This window comes from Chrysochloris asiatica, unplaced genomic scaffold (assembly GCF_000296735.1).
Source record: "Chrysochloris asiatica unplaced genomic scaffold, ChrAsi1.0 scaffold00047, whole genome shotgun sequence".
Lineage (NCBI taxonomy): Eukaryota > Metazoa > Chordata > Mammalia > Afrosoricida > Chrysochloridae > Chrysochloris > Chrysochloris asiatica.
Window position 1 is genome coordinate 10,840,116 of NW_006408565.1, and position 15,006 is coordinate 10,855,121.

Here is a 15,006-nt window from a genome sequence, read left to right on the forward strand (position 1 = left end):
GTTTTCGGCCCACAGTCCCTTTCCCTCTCTGGGTCCAAAGTCCCCAGTCACTTCATCACTCCACGTCATCATCTCTGTCTCTATCTCAGGCATCTGTTTCTCTGGGTAGGGTCTCGCTCTCGGCTCATCTCAGTTGATAGTCCCAGGGGCCTCCGATCCTATCCTGGAGAATCAATCACTCCCTTCCTTGTTACAAAACTTCTACCTTTGCATTTCCAACCTTCATAGTCCGTCTTGATAAGCATTATTCACTACAGTATCACGAGTTACCCATCTGTATCTCCTTTCATCAGCTCCATCCATTCTGTGTGTTGTGTTTGTGTTTGTGGTGCTGCTGGATTCTTTCTTCCACATATGCCTAGTTTATTTTGTTTGTGGATTTTCTTTTCATTTTCATTTATGTTGTATTAATATTTACTAAATATTTCTGATTTTCTTCTTTTTTTATTTTGATGTGTAGGTGTATTCATTTTCAGTATAAATTCCAGATTACCCTGTAATTTATTAGTTTTTGCCTATTTTGAACAGTCTGTTTTATCTTGAAATCTACTTGACTTCCTTGACATTTGGAAGTAATGTATTTACACAATTCCCTCTTTTTGCTTTTAGGTAATTTCATTATAAATTAATATCTCTGGTTCTCTATTTTAAGTTTTGTAGGTTTGTTTTACTTGAAATACATTGGAACCAACTTGACAGCACTTAACAACAACATATCTGGATTGAGTTCTGGGTGGTGTTGTCATGTATGGTAATTTCAGGTTGTTATCTGCTGTTGTTGGTTCTCAGTCCAAAGAACAACCTTTAGCATTTTTTTTTTGTAAAGTTGGTCTGTCATTACAAAATTCTTTAATTTCTGTTTATCAGGAAATGTTCTAATTACACCATCATATTTGAGGGACAATTTTCCTGGGTATATGACTTGGTTGGCAATTTTTTCTTTCAGAGTTTTGTATATGTTAACCCACTGATTTCTTGCCTGTTTTCTGTTGAGAAATCAGAGCTTAGTCTTTGGTTCTCCTTTATACGTAATTTCTCATTTTTCCTGAGCTGCTCTCAAGATTCTTTCCTTGCGTTTGGCTTTGGAAAGTTTGATTATATATCTTGGTGATTTTCTTTTGGGATCGATCATGTTTGGGGTTTGTTTAGTTTCTTGTATGCTTATCTCCTTAACCTTTAATGATGTTAGGGAAATTTTCTTCCAACAACTCTTTGACAATGTTGTCTGAGATTTTTATTGTTTCTTCTTATTCTGGAATTCCAGTTACCCATAATTTGTTCCTCTTCATGGTGTTCCACATAACTCTTAGGCTTTCTTCAAATTATTCCATTCTTTTTTCTGATTGTTCTTCTAGCCTACTAATATTGAGAGATTTATCTTCAAGCTTTCATTGCTTTGAATCTACTCCTTTGACCTTTCAATGTATTGTATATTTCTGAACTATTAGGACTAGTCTTCTGAATTTCTAGTTGCAGGTTTTGTAGTATTTCAAATTTTGCATATATCTTGTCTGTTTATACTTGTGGAGTTGTTTTTTTTTTTTTTTTGCATTCTTCTAGTTTTTTCTGTGTTCTTCTTGCTTTCCATGATCTTTCAGTCAATCCTTTGACAGTACCTAATTAACATTCATTTGAATTCTTTTTCAGTTAGTACCATTACCTTTTCTTCCTCTGAAACATTTTTCTGGCCATGCATCTTGGCCATTTGTTTGAGCCATTCTCTCATTTCTTCATGTGAGCTAAAATTGTCTGTTGTCTCTGGGGCATTGTGGGATTGTTGAATTTGTATTTAATTGGTGATTGTATGTTGATTTGTTTTTAAACTCTCACCAACTGTCTCCCATGGGTGTCGTCAGAGAATGGAAGTATATACATCATTCTTGTTCACTGTTCATGCACCTCAGTGTAGGCTGGATTTGGCTGGTGTTGCCTGCTGTTATTGTTGATCAGGTGGTGGTATTTGAGCTGGTATTGGCTCTTTCCCAGTGGGAGGAGCTACAGAAGGTAAGGTTGTGGTTGGACTATATGGACACAGTTGCTGTTTCCTGACTGGTGGGTAAGAGAAAACTCCTCTCCCCCAACACACAAGAAAACAAAACAATAAACAAAGGGCCAACAATGAAAAGAGAAAATGAAAAATAGGCAGCAACCAGAAAAAAAATAGTAAAAGGCAAAAGAAGAACAGGGAAATAGAGCTACAGAAGAGAAAAATAAAAGGAAGAAAGAAAAAAAAGACTTAAGAATAACTAAAAAGAGAAAAGAGGGACAGGTAAATGGAGCTGTTGTTGTTGTTACGTGCCATTGAGTCAGTTCCAACTCATAATGACCCTGCATAGAGTTTCCAAGGAGCAGTTGGTAGGTTTGAATCACTGATCTTGTGATCAGCATATAAGAGAGGATATAAAGGGAAGAAATAATAATAAAAATACTTAGGTGTATCTGTTGTGGTTTTCTAGTGATGGATGGTCAGCCATGGCACCAGTGAGGATTAACAGCAATCTGGCACCCAGTATTTGGGGTCACATGGTGAAGAGGTTTCCCCAATCACGAAGAGGTTTCACCAGTCAAATTCATGAAGAATGTGAAATACAGAAAGTGGCAGAGTAATCATTTGAAGGCCTTTGTGGGGAGGCTGGGCTTTATACTTTGAAGAAAGCTGAAGATTCAGCAAAGTAATAAGACATTGCTGTGGAAGAAAAAAATAATAATAAAAAAGACCAGTTCACAGATTGATACCCAGATCATCTGAAACAGCTCTGCTTAGTTGAAGAAGAAAGGCACAGGAAGTAGTTTAGAAAAGCTCACCAGCCTTTGACAGAAGAACAAGTTGACCAAGCTTTGCCAGAAGAGCAATGTAGCATTGACCAGCCTATGACAGAATAACAGTGTAGAAAAACAGTAAACTCCTTTGCTACTCAAAAGAAAAACATCCAGTCATAAAGCACAAGATGAATATGCGCAAGTACAAGCCAAGCATGCTGCTAAGAAACAAGAATTCTAAAGGAGAAAACAACAAGAAACTCAAAGACTCTACAAGAAGAAGAAAACAGAAGTATTTGAAATATTGAGCAAAAAGACTAAAAAGGGCCAGCTCAATTTGAATTTACAAATGGAATATCTTCTTCCCAAAATACAAAATCACAAATTTATCCATTAAAAAAAAAAAAAAACTTAGAACAAGCAGGGAGAAGGAAGATGAAAAGAGAGAGAGTATAGTAAAGAAAGATCAAAAGGGGTTTAAAAAGAAGGGAAGAGGGGACATGAGAAATAGAAGAAAAGAAGGAAAAACAAAAGCAGAGATACGATAAAATTCAAGGGAATGTAAACAGAAGTAGAAGGAGGAAAAAGAGTAAGTCAATAAAAACAATGAAACAAAAAAGCCAAACCTGGAAACAAAACAAAAAACAGTGCAGCTATTGGACCCGGAGAAGAGAAAATCCTGGGGGACTCCTGCAAGCCAAGGAGCTCACAGGTAGATGTGGCAGGGATGTGACAGCAGAGTTCTTGGCTTTAGATGAAGTTCCTGTAGGCCTTGGTGTATCTATGTTCAGGGCACTCAATCCAGAAGTAATTCATGGAGGCCTTTGAAGGAGCTGTTAGGAACACAAGGCATCTGGAGTCAGGGTGACTGGTGAAATACTGATCTGGTGGCTCTGTTGGTTCTGTAGTTCTAGAACTGAGTTCCCCTGAATCTAGGCACAGCCCCAGCCTCACACAGGTGTGGATCCCAACCTTGTGGCTCCAAACTCCCAAAGTGCAAGATTTGCATTAGGGGTGGATGAGGGTGGGAGCTGGTCACCATGGGATTGTGGGGAAAAGAAGGAATTGCACCTTCCCCATCATCTGTTCTGGTGTGGCGCTGTGGGTTAATGCATCAGACTGCAAAGCTATTTGAACTACAAGGTTGGCGGTTCAAGCTCACTAGCTACTCCTCAGAAACCCTTACAAGGTTGCTATGGGTCAGGACCGACACAATGGCACTTTACAACAACATCAACTGTATGAATCTGCTTTGCCAAGTCTCCCTCTACTACCAAAGATACTCACAAGATGGTCAAGCCTTGGCCGGCTGGCCATTCACCAGTCAATCTCCCTCGCTCACCATCCTTACTCAACCTCTCTTTCCAGCAAGCGCTCAGTCCACTTCTCTGACCTTTCCTCTGAAGTGTAGAGGGGTCATGTAATGCATCTGCCTAGTCCACCATCTTGCCAGAAGTTCACACTATGTGCTTCTGAAGTTGTGCTTGTATGTGTTTGCAGGATTATATGATCCCTGCTGCTGCTGCTGCATGCTAGTGAGTCAGTTCTGGCTCATACTGATCCTGTATAGGGTTTCCAAGGCTGTAAATCTTTATTTTAAAGCATAAGATGCTCATGTTTAATATTTCACAGATACAAAAATAACTGAAGGGTTTGTTTTAATACTCATCAGGGTTTTTTGTTTTGTTTTGTTTTAAGTTTTTATTGTGAACTGAGAGATAGTTTACATGGGGGAATATCAGTTTTATATTAATGGTTTCATTGCAATGATTACAATCACCTCCATGCATCATCACTCAACAATATTTGCTTCTATTCTTTCGGGGGGGGGGGGGGGGCGTTGGGGGCGAGTCAAGGGGATATACACAAAAACACTCAGGAATATATAATCATTAACAACCAAAGGACTCATTCTGCAAGCCTGCCCTCTGGCCACCAGCACCTGGCTGTCAGCACAAGGCTGTAAATCTTTACAGGAACGGAAAGCCTCATCTTTCTCCCTCAGAGTGGCTGGTGGATTTGAACTGCTAGCAGTCCAAAGTGTAACCCACTACACTACCAGGACTCCTTGTATGATTCCTAGGTGGCACAGATGGTTTATGTTTGACTCCTAACTTAAATGTTAGTGGTTTGAAACTACCCAGCAACTTTAGAGAAGTAAGGCCTAATGATCTGCTTCTGTAAAAGATTACAGCCAAGAAAACCCTATGACACAAGGGGTCACTGACTCAGTGGCAATGGTGTGGGTTTTGTTTTTGTTTTTTTTAAAAAACATGATTATTTGATTAACAACTGTGTCTTCAGCTAGACTGTAAGTTTTGAGAGGACAGCAATTGAATGTCTTGTCACCTGACAGCTAACACTGTCATAGTAGGTGCTCAGAGAGGCTAAGTGATATAGCTAAGATCATCTAGCCATGAAACTGTTAAATCTGGGACTCAGACTCAGGCAGTTTAACTCCAGAGCCTGTACTCTGAAATCCTACACGCTAAGTGATGGATAAATGCTAGCTATTCTTATTAATAATAATAATGGGGTTAGAACAGTCAGTTCTGGGCAGTCACTTGAGGTGTTTGTTAAATGAAGGACTCATGTGTGTGACAGAATATTGTTAGATGCAAGGTATTATTCTGTACTCTGTTAGCTAGATTGTTCTGGCAAGGAATAGGGGGCCTAACTGATGGGGGCTGCTAACTACAAGGTCACGAATTTGAATTCACCAGTCACTCTCCAGGAAAAAGATGAGCCTTTCTGTTCCCATAAGGATTTACAGCCTCGGAAACCCTATGTAAGGTTGCTATGAGTTGAAACCAACTTGACAGTACACAACAGCAACATGAAATCTATTAAGGAGTCCAGGTGGTGCTGTGGGTTAAGCATTGGGCTATTAACCTCAAGGTTAACAGTTTAAGCCCACCAGCTGCTCCACAGGCAAGTGATGAGGCTATCTGCTCCTATAAAGATTTACAGTCTCAGAAACCCTACGGAACAGATCTACTCTATCCTATATATATAGGGCTACTGTAAGTCAGAATCAGCTAGATAGCAGCAGTTTGGGTTTGGGTTTTGATATGAGGGCTTATTGAGGGAGAACTATGTGACCTGCCTGTAGCTGAGTAATTTTCAGGCAAGAGCTCATCAAATCACCCCAAAACCACCATGAGCCAGAAGTGATTGTTCCCATTTTCCAGATGAGAAAACCAAGAATCAGAGATGAATTGCCCACAGTCACACCTGTTTCCAGACTCAAAGAGACCCTATAGGACAGGGTCGAACTGCCCCCCATAGGCTTTCCAACGTTGTAATCTTCATAGAAGCAGACTGTCACCACCAGGCTTTAACCACTGCACCGCCAGAGCTCCTTCCACAGCTGGTAAGGATTGCAGTTAGGTGGCAATTGTGACCTGTCAAGAGTTGAGAGCCAGTGCTCTTTATCAGTGCACTCTACATGAAACCTAGAACCTCAGAAGTACACAGTGTGCAGAAACAGGGTAGCATTGATAGTGTGTATGTGTCAGGGGGCAGAGTCCCTTGTCTACCTCATCCAGGTCTGTGGGATGGTGGAGTTGCATCATTTCCCTGCTTGGAACCCTCAGATGCCTCCTCCATTGTCCATCAATAAAATCCATTATTTTACCAAGACCTAAAAAGCCCTACATGGCCCTACCTGGCTCTCTCACACCACCTTTCCTACCATCTCTACCTCCTCCAGTGCCCTCCTGCCATCAGGCATCTTTGCTGCTCACTGGACATGCCAGGTATGGTCCCACCTCAAGCGTTTGTTTCTGCTGTCCTCTCCACCTTTGTTAAGTACCGTGGAGTCGGTTCCGACTCATAGTGACCCTGCACAGGGCTTCCGAGGCTGTAAATCTTTACGGGAGCAGAACGCCTCATCTTTCTCCCATGGAGCAGCTGGTAGTTTCGAACTGCTGACCTTCAGGTTAGCAGCCTGATTCGTAACCACTACACTACCAGAGCTCCTTCACCTAGAATGCTCTTTCTCCAACTCTCAGAATTGGCTCCCTCACTTCCTCCAGTCTTCTGCTAAAGTGTCATCTCTTCAGAGGGTTTTTTTTTCTGACCCTGTCTAAAATAGCTTTGCATCAACAGTATCATCTATGTTATTTTTTTCTAATGACAGGTATGTTTGTTTATGGTTTGTTTCCCCTACAAAACTCCAGGAGACAGGACCTGTCTGTTTTGTTTACCCTGCATGCATCTGATATACATCAGGCCCTCAAAGTATACTAGTGAAAGAAGTGCCACCAGCCTGGCCTCCAATCCTCACTCTGCTACCTCCTAGTTGTGTGACTCTGGGCATGTCAGAGAAACCGCTGAGCCTTAGTTTCCTTATCTGTAAAGTAGGGTGGCTGTGCCCTGGTGGCATAGTGGGTTCAGCAGTTCAAATCCACCAGGCCCTCCACAGTAGAAAGAGGTGGCTTTCTGCTCTTGTAAAGATATACAGCCTCGGAAACCCTACATAGAGTTGCTATGAGTTGGAATTGACGCAATGGCAGTGGGTCTTGGGGGTTGGTGAGTATTAAGTGAGATACAACACATGGTGGATAACACATGGTGTTGTTGTTAAGTGCCATCCAGTTGGTTCTAACTCATAGCGACCCTATATAGGGTTTCCAAGGAGCAGCTAGTAGGTTTGAACTGTCGGCCTTGTGGTTCATAGTCCAGTGCTGCTCCTACAGTGCCACATACATGGTGGTGGTTCTGTGCCATGGAGTAGGTTCCAACTGTATAGGGTTTCCAAAGCTGTAAATCTTTAAGGGAGTAAAAAGCCTCTTATATCTCCTGCAAAACTACTGGTAGTTTCAAAGTGCTGACAGTGAAATTAGCAGCCCAACTTGTAACCAGTATGCTACAAGAGCTCCTTACATACATGGTTGTTGTTGTTGTTATCAAGTGTCATCAAGTTGGTTCTGACCCATAGCAACCCTGTATAGGATTTCCATGGAGTGGCTGGTTAGCTTGAATTGCTGACTTGCGGTTCAAACTGACTTTGCAGTCCAGCACATTAAACCACAGCATCACACCAGGAGTCCACATACATGGTAGATTAGTATTAATGGTAGGTAACAATGATAGACTCTCTCCCTTCCCTTCAAATTCTTCTCCATGCTAAGGCTAAATGTGAGGGCAAGAGATTGGGATTTGAGGTTTGCTGGATGAATTCTCCATTGGTGTGAGATGAAGAAGTGAGGAGAATAATCTCCAACTTGGCCTATGACTATAAATATGACGATGGGGCTAATACCAAAAGGCCAGACAAGGAGTGGTCAGAAAGAAGAAGGCCAGAAGAGGTGGTGAGATAGTCCCAGGTTTGCAGAGGGTCAAGGAAACAACCAGTGGGAGAACTGGCCAGTTTACTCCTTCATACAGAAGTACCATTGCCTTAGAAACTGGGGGTGGGTCAGAAGCTGCTTGCCCCTTGTGGTGCAGTGAATGCCTTTTTGTTTTGTTTTGTTTTTAATGTTTTATTGTGAATTATGTGATAGTTTACATGGGAGAACATTAGCTTTACATTGAATTGCTTTTATATGGCCCCTGTAGCCTTGGTCTTTAATTCTTACAAAGTGACTAGATGGGACTATGCAAAGAAGGTGCTGTGGTCCACCAAAAGGATTGGACAGCTTGCTAATATAACATAGCATGCATGGAACCCCTGAGGGAGTGAAACTATGCAGAGAAAGGACATGGAACCCTTGTAGGGACTTGCTTAATTTTGCCATTCCACTAAGATTAAAGGGAACCAGTCCCAGAGATTAGAGGGGGATCATTACCATCAACAAGAGTCAGGAACAGAGTGTGTCTTTGGGACCTAGCATGGACCACTGAGAACCTCGTAGACTCAGAAGCCAGAAAGAACTGTAACACTGAAGATGGCACCAGACAACACACTGGGCTTTCTGGCCTACAGAGCAAGGAAGAGCTCAAAAGACCTGCTGATCCACAGAATGAGAGAGCTGAGTAAGAGGCTTCCTAGCAGAACGGGGTACCTCCAGACACTTATTGGTGGAGCTAAAGAGCTTTATAACACCTGCCTCAATAAGGGCTCAGGCCAGGAGTGAGGGCCAGGTAGAAAGTGAGAGCTGACAGGGAGCAGCCAAGAAGAAGCTGTCCTGATTGAAGAACTGTATCCTGAATTGTTCCTGTTATTTCCAAGTTGATCCTGAATTGTAATCTGTTACTTCCTTAATAAACTCCACAATCATGAGAATGGTCTGTGAGTTCTGTGTTGTTGCTAGGCGCCGTCAGTTCTGACCCATATCAACCCTTTGTGCAACAGAAACACCACCTGATCCTGCACCATGCTCACAATTGCTGCTAACGCTTGAGCCCACTGCTGCTGCCATTGTGTCAGTCCATCTCATTGGGGGTCTCCCTCTTTTTCGCTGACCCTCCACTTTACCAAGCATGATGTCCTTTCCCAGGCATTGGTCCCTCCTGTTAACATGTCTGAAGTATGAAAGACAAAGTCTGGCCATCCTGGCTTCTACGGAGCACTCTGGTTATACTTCTTCCAACACAGATTTATTTGTTCTTCTGGCAGTCCATGGTACTTTTAATATTCTCCTCTAATACCATAACTCAAATGCATCAATTCTTCTATGATCTTCCTTATTCGTTGTCCAACTTTCATATCATATGAGGTTATTAAAAATACCATAGCTTGGGTCAGGTGTACCTTAGTCCTCAAACTGACATCTTTGCTGTTGAACACTTTAAAGAGGTCTTGTGAAGCAGATTTGCCCAGTTCTATATGTCATTTGATTTCTTGACTGCTGCTTCCATGAACAAAGGAGCTCTGGTAGCATAGTGGTTACGAATCTGGCTGCTAACCTGAAGGTCGGTGGTTCATAACTACCAGCTGTTCTGTGGGAAAAAGATGAGGCTTTCTGCTCCCGTAAAGATTTACAGCCTTGGAAACCCTGTGCAGGGTCACTATGAGTTGGAACCAACTCCACAGTACTTAACAACAACAACAGCTTCCATGAACATTAATTGTGGATTGTAGCACATTGAAGTCTTTGGCAATTTCAGTCTTTACTCTGTTTATCACATGTGGCTATTATCAAATCCTGCAGAGTGGAGAGTGCCATGCTGGTGTCAGAACTGATAAAAAAAAAAAAAATGGGGGAGTGGAGGTATGTCTGACCTCCCTCCATCTCTTAGGAGCTTTGGGCTTGATTCTCTCTCTTCCTGAAGTTAGGTCGGGCACCACCCCATTTCTAATGGGGAGTGTTCCCCATTAGAGAGGCTGGGGTGGGAGGACTAGAAGTGGGCAGAGTCACTTCAAGAGAGGAAAAGTGAAGTAGAGTCTGTAGAGGGGGAAGCAGAAGGAGCAGTTGGCCATTAACAGATACTTACATGCCAGGCACTGTTCTAGGCACTGGGGAGTAGATAGACAGCAGAGAGAAGTAGACAGAGAGGGCTTCTGTCCTGTTGGTTAGGAATAAGGGAACTATTTATTAAGTGTCATTGAGTCGGTTTCGACTCACAGCAACCCTGTATAGGGTTTTTGAGGAGTAGTTGGTGGGTTTGAACCACCTACCTTGTGGTTCCCAGTCCAGTGCTGATCCTACAGCACCACACCAGAAGTCCAGGAGAACTACTACCCACTATTTTTGTGCTCCCAAGAGCTAAGAATGGTTTTTACATTTGTAATTGAAAAAAAATCCAAAAAAATTTATTTCATGACATATGAGAATTACATGAAATTCAAATTTCAGTTTCCATAAATAAAGTTTTATTGGAACACAGCCATGCTCCGTTTACGTGTCGTCTATGGCTGCTTTCACGCTACAACAGCAGAGTTGAGTACTTCCAGCAGAGACCATATGGCCTGCAAAGCCTAAAATATTTACTATCTGGTTCTTTATAAAAAGTTTGTTGACCCCTGCTCTAAGAGTTTATATTCTCTTTCGGGGAGACAGATAATGAAACAAATAGGTAAGCCTATTTCGGGGGGTTTCTGAGGACAAGTGCCAGGTGGCAGCAGCTTGTTTTTACACCTTGCTTATACCTTGGCCACCTTCCCATGGAAGGGAAGTGCTTGCTCCATCTAGCCTGGCAGTGATACAGCAGCAGAGCAGTTTGGGTCATTGTGATCAGCTCCATGCCTCTGACACAGGGGAGCTATCCTTTTCCTGGATGCTTAAAAAAAAAAAAATCATACTCTGATTTGCAAAATCTGTGGCAAAGTGATTCATAGTGACCTTGTACAGGGTTTCCAAGGAATGGCTGGTGGGTTTGAGCCACCAACTTGGCAGTTAGCAGTCCAGTGCTTATTCTACAGCACCACACCAATTTCTTATTGTTGTTAAGTGCCATTGAGTCAGTTCCAACTCATAGCAACACTGTACAGGGTTTCTGAGGAGCAACTGGTGAGCTTGAACTGCTGACCTTGTGGTTCGCAGTCCAGTGCTTACCTTACAGCAGTACCGCACCAAAGTTGTTTCACGTGCTGTTGAGTCCATTCTGACTTGACTCATAGCAACCCTGTATAGGGTTTCCAGGGAGCAGCCTGTGGGTTTGAACTGCCCATGTACCACCACTAAATCCCCTTTCCCTCCACTAGATCCTGGATCCCAAAAGGCTTTTGCCTCAAGATATCACCTTTGTCATCAAAGCCTTCATCTGAGTCTTTACTCACATAGCCACATCCCTCTGAGGGATGACGCATAAGTTGTTGTTCCCACTTCACACATGAGGAAACTGAGCCTTAGAGAAAGGATTTGACTTGTTCGGTATCACACTGCCTGAAATAGCTTATAGAGTCAAAAGTAGAAAGTCATAGAATGTCAGCTTTGGGAAAGCCTTTTGGAACTGTCTGAGCCAGAAATTGAAAATTGGTGGCTTAAAGCAGAGGCAAACCAGGTAAAGGTTGTGGCATGCCTACTGTGTTCAAGAAATAAAGAATGCATTGTCTGTAGAAAATTGAAAAATTATAATGAAACTGGGTGGTGGTGGTGGTAAATGCTGTCAAGTCTGTTCCGACTCAAAGCGACTCAGTATAGGGTTTCCAAGGAGCAGCTGGTGGGTTGAACTGCCGACCTTGTGATATGCAGCTCAGTGCTGATCTTATAGCACCACACCAGGCTTTTTTTTTTTTTAATTATTCGCTTGCCCTAGCAATTGTAAACACTGGCAGAAATAAAATCTTCTCTGAAGAGATTTTTCTGTAGGTCTAAGTTCTAAATAATTGCTTTGATTACTGGTGAATATTTGAGAATATAACATATGTAAGCTTGAAATTAGTACATTTAAATGATTTAATCCTTAATAAATATTGCATTCTAATTTGGAGCCAATATACTATTGGCTCCCAACACACATGGACTCCGCTACATGATTTTGAGAGTAGACTCACTGTTGCTGTTATATGCCGTTGAGTTGGTTCCAACCCATAGCAACCCTGTGTAGGGTTTGCAAGGAGTGGCTGGTGAGCTTGAACCACCAACCTTGCAGTTCAAACCAACTTTGCAGTCCAGTGCATTACCCCACAGCACCATACCAGGACTCCTAGAGGACTCCTAGAGGGCCAGAATTATTCAAGCTGACTTTAGGAACACTTCGTGTCCCCACATCCTTGCATTTAAATAGCAGATTTGAAATAAACAATGATAGCACAGTTATTGTAAAAACAAAGGAACAGAACTTCAGTTATTTCAATTCATCATTGTGTAAATCATTCTCTGATTTGTCTAGTTCATTCTTTTGGAGCCATTTCTTTTAATGTGTGTATGTGTTTGCTCCATGTTCCTTTTTGTAAAAAATGTTGTTGTTGTTATGTGCCTTCGAGTCGGTTCTGACCCATAGCGACCCTGTACGGGGTTTCCGAGGGTATAAATCCTTACGAGTGTAGGAAACCCCGTACAGGGTTGCTATGGGTCGGAACCGACGCGACGGCACTTAACAACAACAACAACAAATATATATAAACTATTAGCCTTTTTTCTCTTTCCTACTGTAATTATTTTATTTTAAAATTTTTACTTATCTGAGGCTATATATAAAAGTTAATAAAAGAAATTTTCCACTGTGTTTCTTTTCTGGCTATTTTATTATTCATTTAATTCCACGACTATCATTGAAGATGATTTTGTCATATGGGAGTCGGTGTTAAACATGATCTGTTTTGGGTACCTAGTGTGTACACCATTGGCCTGAATACAGACTAGGACCCACAGACAAAAAGGACTTGTCATTATCTTCTCCATCATTATTATTATCATTTTATTGAGCACCTATTAGATGTCAGATTCTAAGGTATGACATGTTTCATATTTTTGCCCCCTAAATTCTATTTATTTTGTTGTTGAGAATATACACAGGAAAGCCTACACCAATTCAGCAGTTTCTACCTGCACAATTTAGTGGCATTGATTATATTCTTTGAGTTCTGAAATCATCCTTATTCTCCTTTTGTGAATTGTTCCTCCCACATTAACATAAACTCATTGCTCCCTGTGGTTCCTAACTAATCTTTCAAGTTGTTGTTGTCATTTTGTTCCCATATAGCTGGTTCTTGCTCCATCTCATTTTAAATGTTGAATGAAAACAAGACCAACAGAGCTGGGATTAGAGTGAGGCATTGAAGGAACTGGCAAAGAACAAGGCACCAGGAATTGATGGAATAAAATGGAAATGTTTCTAGAAAGTGAGGCAGCACTGGAGGCACTCAATCATCTATGCCAAGAAATTTGGAAGACAACTATCCAGCCAACTGATTGGAAGGGATCCATATTTGTGCCCATTCCAAAGAAAGGTGACCCAACGGAATGCAGAAATCATAAGACAATCTCTTTGATATCCCATGCAAGTAAAGTTTTACTAAAGGTAATATAGAAACGGCTGTAAGCATACATTGACAGAGAATTTTCAGAGGCTCAAGCTGGATTCAGAAGAGGCCATGGAACGAGGGATATCATTGCTGATGTCCTATGGATCTTGGCCGAAAGCAGAGAATATCAGCAAGATGTTTACCTGTACTTTATTGACTACACAAAGGCTTTCGATTGTGTGGATCATGACAGGCTATGTACAACATTGTGAAGTTTGAGTATTCCAGAACACTTAATTGTACTCATGAGGAATCTGTACCTAGAGGTCCAGGTACAGATTCGAACAGAACATGGGAACACTGAATGGTTTAAAATGAAGAAAGGTGTGCGACAGGGTTGTATTCTTTCACCATACTTATTCAACCTGTATGCTGAGCAAATAATCCAAGAAGCTGGGTTCTATGAAGAAAAACGTGGCATCAGGACTGGAGGAAGACTCATTAACAACCTGCGATATGCAGATTCTACAACGTTGCTTGATGAAAGTGAAAAGGACTTAAAATACTTACTAATGAAGATCAAAGACCACAGCCTTTAGTCAGTATGGAGTGCATCTCAATGTAAAGAAAACAAAAATCCTCACCACTGGACCAATAAACAACATTCTTATCAATGGAGAAAAGATTAAAGTTGTCAAGGACTTCATTCTTCTTTGATCAACTGTCAACACTCATGAAAGCAGCAGTAAAATCAAATGATGGACGAAAAAAAAAAAAGAAATCAAGTGACGTATTGCATTAGGCAAAATTTGCTTCACAAGACCTTTTTAAAGTGTTGAAGAGCAAAAATGTCAGCTTGAAGACTAAGGTGTGGCTTATCCAAGTCATGGTATTTTCAGTAACCTCATATGCATGCGGAAGCTGGACAGTGAATAAGGAAGACCATAGAAGAATTGATGTTTTTGAGTTATGGTGTTGGAGGAGAATATTGAAAGTGCCATGGGCTGCCAAAAGAACAAACAGATCTGTGTTGGAAGAAGTGCAGCCAGAGTGCTCCTTGGAGGCCAGGATGGCCAAACTTTGTCTCTCATACTTTAGACATATTGTCAGGAGGGACCAGTCACTGGAAAAGGATATCATGTTTGGTAAGATGGAGGGTCAGAGAAAAAGAGGAAGACCCCCAGCTAGATAGATTGGCAAAGTGGTAGCATCAATGGGCTCAAGCGTGGCACTGATAGTGAGGATGGTCCAGGATCAGGCAGTGTTTCATTCTGCTGTGCATAAGGTCTCTATGAGTCAACAACAACAAAATTATACTGAGTCATGGAAGTGCAAAGTTGATCTTATCTTTATTTTAAATGTTTATATTTTATTCATCATGGATTCTTTTTTTTTTTCTTTTCCAGGATATATAATCTTTTCAACAACCTACGGTCCCATATTTACAAACC

General features: G+C 41.5%; 1 pseudogene; it reads left to right on the forward strand.

The window, feature by feature from the left end:
- The window catches only part of LOC102833894, a 24,716-nt pseudogene extending 21,559 nt beyond the window's left edge, over positions 1-3,157 (forward strand).
- Positions 3,158-15,006: the final 11,849 nt, after the last annotated feature.